Raw genomic sequence first — 7,128 nt, forward strand, 5'->3', positions numbered from 1 at the left:
TGTGTGTGTGTGTGTGTGTGTGTGTGTGTGTGTGTGTGTGTGTGTGTATGTGTGTGTATTGGGCACTAAGCTCAGGACACACCGAACCCTAAAATAGATTTGAGTTCAACCTATCTCACAAGAGAAGAGAGCTTTGACAGGAAGAGAACAAGTCTGTGAATGAATGTGTGCTGAAGTGCAGTGTCTCCACACACACACACACACACACAGACACACATACAGACGTAGACTGACCAAAGTAGTTCAGTGACAGCGGTCTGTACGTCATACACATTCATGCCCTCTTTGAAGTCGCTGGGCTTCATACAGTAACTGTCTCCCTCCGTTGCTCATGAATAATAAACAACTAGAGGCAAAGTCTGAACTCCGCACAGTGCTCTGACGTCCTATAAATCACGCTTATATTTGCTCATTGAATCGGTGTCAGTAGATCATTAAGCTCTGAAGGCCAACGAAGCTACAGCAGCTAGATACAGCCCTGCTTCAGCCTTTTCACACCTCTCCCTCTGTCTCCACAACAAGCAGCTCTTATCATGAAAGGAGGTGAGAGGAGAAAGCCGCCAGAGGCTTTCCCCTGACAGTACCAGACACAGGAATGCCATTACTTATCAAGGATAGGGAATAGAGAGAATGAAAGATTCTTCAAATGTTTTATCTTTCAAGCACAGAGGGAATCTTGTAGGTTGAGATTCTACCTTGGATTTCCTAATTGGCTGTAAGGGAGGAAAGCTGCATAAGAGGAAGCCAATGTGAATGTGAATGATAGAAAGAAAGAAAGAGAAAGAAAGAGAACATAGCCATCCATACAATTTATGCATGCTTAAGTAAACTGAATTAAACAGTTGGTTATGTAGTGGACGTATTGATTCCACAAATCAAAGAGGTTTTCTGACGTGTGCACAATTAAATGGAGAAATAGAAAGCATCCGCTGCATTTTAACACAGTATTCCTGTTATTGTTCCGATGCAAACAACCTGCGTGTGTGTGTGTATGAGTGTGACAGAGTGATTTCATTTTTAATTTGCTCAGCAGGATAATAATCAGCACAAGAAGGAATTGTGCAAGCTTCAAAAGGATAAACCCCCCAGGGGTGTAGAACATAAAAGGTGTCTGAAAATGCAAGAGAAAAGAAGAAAAGAACTACAGTAACATGACGAACATCTAAAGTAAATTTCACGAGGCAGAAACTAAATGACGGAAACCACAGAAAAAAAAAACTAAATCCATTGGTAGCAGGTAAAGATAAAAGGTGTTTGGATGTGTTGCTTTCCTAATGGGTTACATGGGAAAAGGAGTTTGTAGGTTGACATTAAAGGAAAATGCCGACTTCTGCCCTGTTTACACATACATAGTTATTTTGAAAAACTGAGACATTTCCCATTTATGCCCTCCGTTTACAAGCAAACGGAGAATTCTCCTCTGAAGATGAGTCTTTCTAAAACCTAGGGCACAGAGTGGAGATTTTGACCTACAAGGTTACATGATACACAGCCATCTTCTAACCGTATAGATACTGGGATCTATATTCTCAGAGGGCGAAGCACGGCTACTCCACCCAAGCAGCAGAAGTAGCAGTGCTTTGCCTTCTGTTCTGATGTATCGAGCTCTGGGGACACGGTGAACAAGCTACCAATAAATCGGCGGATTAGTTTAAGACAATCCTTTGCCAGCTTGCAGTCAGTTTGATGTTTTTGCAGCAAGAAATAAAGTAAAGGAGACAAAGGGAGGGACAAGAATAGACACAGAAAGACAGAAAACGATAAAACAGGGGAAGAGAGGGTGTCAAGGCGCGTAAAATACGATAAAGGGGAATTAGATGGAGGAGGTCACGTTTCCCTGAGACTGGGAACAAACTGTATGTCCCTGAGGACACAGGCAGTCCTTCCACCACTGAAACTCAGCCGTGAAATTCCTCACACACGCGCCTCCTTGACTCCCCTGCGCCCTGCCGTTCCGGCTTGGGCCGTCCCTAACGTCACTTTGACGGCTCAATAATTGACTGCTTATCTTTTATTAATAGAGGGAGCCATTAGGGCACGGAGACGCGTCTGGTGTTCGGTCTGCGTACGCTTCGAGACAAAGCACTGGCGACCCTCCTCGTTCCTTTTGTCTCGTAGCATGGCTTCTTGATTAGCCTCATAAACAACAGAGGTGACCTGTGTTGTGATGCTAATGTTAATTTGTCCTAACTACAGACGATGAGAGTGGCCTCTGTAGTCCAAAGATCCCGACTACATCAAATGTCACATCATCTAGGTTAGAGATCCAAACTGGTTGCCTCAGTGATGTTGCATCAGGTTGAGTCTGACAGCGACTGATCAAAGGATCACATTTGAATTTAATCAATCTCTGATCCGATACAGGCTGAAAGACAGGATTTACAGAGGTCACACAGCATGGACGGCAGAAGACTCTTTCTTACATTAAACACGTATTTTTCCATACTTGAAAATCAATTTCTTTAAATGTGATTGGGGAATGATTATATCACCTCAATGCAACATTCAAAATAATAATTACTCTGTAATAATGTGTAAACAGCAATTATCTCAGGATGAAGAAATTATAATTATATATGTATAAATATTAAATTATAACATCCGGGACCTCTCTGACTTTATGTAAACAAGACTAAATTAACTTGCTGCTTTGAGCTCCAAATGCTAACCTAAGCATGCCAACATACTCACAATGACATTGCTAACATGCCGGGTTTTTTGCAGGTATAATGAGAGACGGTGTAGAACCGAGGCGCTCTAACTCAGAGTCATTTCCTGTATCTATGTCACATGGGTTCCGCACTGCCACGCCTCTTTAGGAGACTAGCAGCAGTACACTGAGTGTATTCACTCCAGTGGGAGAATAGAACGTCAACACAGATTATATTATATTATTCTTTCGCCCCATAGCCACCAGATTAAATACTGGACCCATTTTTCACAAGCCACATATCTCTAGAACATTCTGACACTAAAATGGCATTTTTCAGACAGACACATCAGGAAAAAATGAACTTTGTTCAAACTCTTGCGAAAACAGACAAGTGAACACCATAGAAAAAAAAAAATCTTTAATGCTAAATATGGCTTTAGCTGTGTAAATACAGTATCTAATCTTAGCAAAAGAAAGTATTGGAATCATATTCAAGATTATAATTGTATTGAGATGTTGTATCAAAAATATATTTGTGTGGTTTCATTTGCAAAAAACACCATATTTTTGTTGTACTGCACATTGCTGCGGCTCCTCTTTTCACCCTGTGTGTTGAGCTCTCTGTTTTAGCTACAGAGTGAGACATCTCACTTCTGTTCCCTCTTCGTTGGGAGTCGCACACGCAGTAGCTAGGTAAGGACTACTAGCCAGTCAGAAGCAGAGTATGAGGGTTAGATATCATGCAATACGGAATAATAAAATGAGAGATAAAAGATTATGCCGGAAAAAAACATGTATTGGACACAGATCAAGTATAGTTTCCCAACTGACCAGCAAAAGCCAATAAACATGTTTATTAGTCGATCTAAACAACAGTAGGGAGCTGGTTAATTTTTTCTGGAACCCTGGAGTGAAAAACACACAAAGATCAATATCAGCGACCCTCGCTATCTCCCAGCCTGTGTTTGAATTGGAACTGAGGCCAGCGGTTGTTTATGGCTTTTACTACCTGCAGACATCACAGTTGCTGACCAGAATCCCAGTAAAGTGAGGCTCTGTGGGGGAGAATAAGAGTTATTGGAAGGTGCACTTGAGCAAACGCAGATCTTCGGCCCTGTGTTTCCAGACGTCTGCCCTGCAGATGTCCTCGAGCTGATCAAATGAACCTGACAGCTTTCTGCAAACTGAGGATGAGATTCACTGGGCTTTAAATAAAAGGGTTCAGTCTTACATGTCATATATGGATTCTGACAAACAACTTTTTTTTTTTTTTTGCTCTATGGATGGCAATATCAGACAGCCGGCCCCGTCACTTTGGTCCAAAGTGAAGTGTCGAGACAACTATTGGATTGACTGTCATGAAACAGATTCATTCATTCATTTAACAGCATGTGTCTGATGTTTCATCTTACATCCCCTGAACCGTTGGGACACCGCTGCTTTCTATGTATGCTGACACACTGGCAGCATTTTAAGTTGCTTCAAATCTCCAGAGAAGCAGTGATTCTATGACATAAACACTCCTGAACAGCACAGCCACGCATACCGGCACCCGTCAACCTGCTATGTCGCGCATCAACTCATCAGCATTGTTGTATTTCCCAGAGTCCACCTGCCTCAACACTCCAGTAAAACAGTAGTTTTATCACATTCACATCCCAGCTTGCCACATCCTGGTTACTGGACCATGACTACTACTTCTTCGGACTGTATAATGCATCTGGAGGGTGCTGCAGGCGTTACGCGTCGACATGAACTTCAAACATCTGAAGCAGAAATGGAAATTTGGGTGGAAAATGTGTGAATAATTGTTTCTGTATTGAACTAAAAAAAAAGAAAAAAAAAAGAAACCAATTATCTACAACTCTGTTAGTTGGTCTGGTCTTTTGTTGTTGTCTTTGTATCTGTATTACACAAAACTGTCCATCCATCCATCTCCATTGATGCTTTCCTCAGAGGATTAGACATCCCTTCATTTTACAGCAGTTATTTCTGAAGTGTTCTCTGCAACACAAATAACAAGCTGTTGAATACTGAAGAGCCATCCACTAAGTAAGAGCTTAATAATCAAATCTCTGCACTCTGTGCCAAATACCCTTGGCCATGACGGGGGAGGAGAAGAGGAGGGAGAAAACACCGGAGCAGCACTGATGTAGAGCTACATTCACTAAACCAGAAGAGGATATGTGAGGTTTTCTTTTATGTATAATGAATGCAACCCATTAAAAATGCAGGACGGAGAGACATGAATTCCATTTCTCAGAGTAAGAGTAACCTACAAACAATAAAACCACCATGGATGCTGATACTGATCCCCAGGGAGATTTGTATGCGTCTGTGGTTGCGCAAGAGTATTTAGCTCTTATGTGTGTTAATACAAAATAAAAAAGGTGAAGGTAAGTAGGCTATGAGTCGGCTATGATGGGTGTGGTTTAATGAAAATCTGATGCAGAACAGAGACGGGCAAAGAAACAGCAAGCAGCCAATTTTGAGCGGCAAGTTGTTGTGTTATGTTTCAATGCAAAGTGCGGAGACTCCTACGCACTAAAGAACTCAACAATGATCCGGGGCCTCTGAGAGCCCCGGGGGGGCGCAGCAGAAACTGGAATACAAATGAGAGCTTTGTATGAAGCGATCTGCAGCACCCTGCTCCACCCATGATGCCACACCGCTGGAAGCCCACTTTAAAGCTGCGGGAGGCCGGATTTGAAGTAGAGCGAGACCTTCTCCTGCAACTCTCTCCTCTCTGGCCAGCCCCACCCATCAGACGAACAGTAACCTCTAGGAGGACAAATTATAATTTCATCCAAATGATATACCAGCAATTCAATAGCGTCCTGTTTGTATTGTAAAGCTCTGTGAGATAACATACTGGGAATCGAGGCCTTGATTTACATATAAACATGAAGCACTGTGTAGAGATAGATCACAACAAAGTACCTGTTCTCATGGTTTTACCTTGAATTAGCTGCAGCCCCGAGCCTTTGGCTACAGTGAACATAACCTTCACCAGAGGGACGTGTGCACATGCATCTGCAGAACAGCCAATAGGAGCGCTCGCTCCCTAAAATGACCTGTAATTGGCCAAATTCACAGGCTAGCAGAAGTCTAGTTTTCTCTCAGACCACTTGAATTGCAATATGGTAAAAGATTATAATGGATGTTTTGCCCCAAAACGCCAAAAATGCTTATCCCAGCTTTTCAGATCAGCAGTAATTCCGGTCTGTGTGTCATGTGTGTAATAACAGAGTGTACATTGTAATTTCCCCTATTGGGACTACTAAAGGATACATCATCATCAACTCCAATGAACTACGTTGCCACTGTTTTAACAAGAAAGTCATTTTTTAAGCTACAATAATTCACAAAAAAAGATGGAGATTGTGCTGCTCACCTTTGTAGTATAAAAGAAGACTGAATACTTCTAAGTTTTGGACTTTTGTCCATACAAGACATATGAAAACATCACCTTGGCCTTTGCAAAGTTGTGATTGCCATTTTTTCACTACTTGTTTTAATTTATTTCCTCTCCCAAACAATTAATCACCTGATCTGCGGCCCATTTTTAAAAAGCCAGACCACCATGTGATTTATGAGCCATGGTGTCTGAGCGGTCCAGATAGACTCTTGACTAAGAGCACTTCAGATCCCAATACAGCAGGATCTGAAGTGTCCCACATAATGATTTTCTTACCAGTCAAGAGTTTGTTAAAAGGACCTTTAATTGCAACACAAAAAAAAAGTTGTCCTAGCTCTTTTGTCTGAGTAATTATAAAGCAGTCTGCAAATCAACTATGCAGTGACAACAGCGAAACCACGGCTGCACAACTCTCAGATTTGCTGGCTGAAGAGCTCCTCGGCAGGATCTCTCATTGTTGACGGGTGTTTGTATTTCAGGTTGGCCAAAAATGGAAAACGCAAAGCATTCAGGCCATTTCCACAAGTGTGTACTGACTGAATTGGCACTTGGATCTATAACTATTTCAATCTGTCGGTCTGTTAAAGCTCTTTATGGACTAAATGTGAGTCTACATTTTGTGGCTCAAGTGGATGTTTAATGGCTCGGAAACAGTTGTAGCTTTCTCATTCATGAAAGGACGCAGCTGTGTACCCGAGCCAAGAAACATCCAGTTTCTCATACGTGTTATAGTGGAAGATTTTTTACACACTAAATTTGGGCGACGATGACATGTTAGCATGTTCATTTGTAATGTCTTGACAAACTGAAAGGCCAGAGCATAGGTTGACCTCTTACATCATCTTTTTTTCATCACATTGTTGGAAATGTCCTTCCATATTTTACAGCTGAAGTGTCAGATTCTCCATAAACCTTTTTTTTATTTTTAAATACGCACACACAAACACACACACACAGAGACACAAACATGCAGACAGAGACACAGAGACACAAACACACACACACACACACACACACACACACACACACACACACACACACACACACACACACACAC

At 41.8% G+C, this 7,128-nt stretch overlaps 1 protein-coding gene and 1 long non-coding RNA gene across 6 annotated transcripts in view; one reads left to right on the forward strand and one right to left on the reverse strand.

Moving 5' to 3' along the window:
• Positions 1 to 605, forward strand: part of LOC117935450 — an 11,730-nt gene extending 11,125 nt beyond the window's left edge. Inside the window, exon 3 of the long non-coding RNA XR_004654764.1 lies at positions 594 to 605. This is a non-coding gene — a long non-coding RNA (uncharacterized LOC117935450). The remainder of the gene's footprint in view (positions 1 to 593) is intronic.
• Positions 1 to 7,128, reverse strand: part of pacs2 (phosphofurin acidic cluster sorting protein 2) — a 64,135-nt gene that overhangs the window by 47,171 nt on the left and 9,836 nt on the right. The gene's annotated exons all lie outside the window — the stretch shown is intronic.

Source organism: Etheostoma cragini, chromosome 20 (genome assembly GCF_013103735.1).
Source record: "Etheostoma cragini isolate CJK2018 chromosome 20, CSU_Ecrag_1.0, whole genome shotgun sequence".
NCBI lineage: Eukaryota > Metazoa > Chordata > Actinopteri > Perciformes > Percidae > Etheostoma > Etheostoma cragini.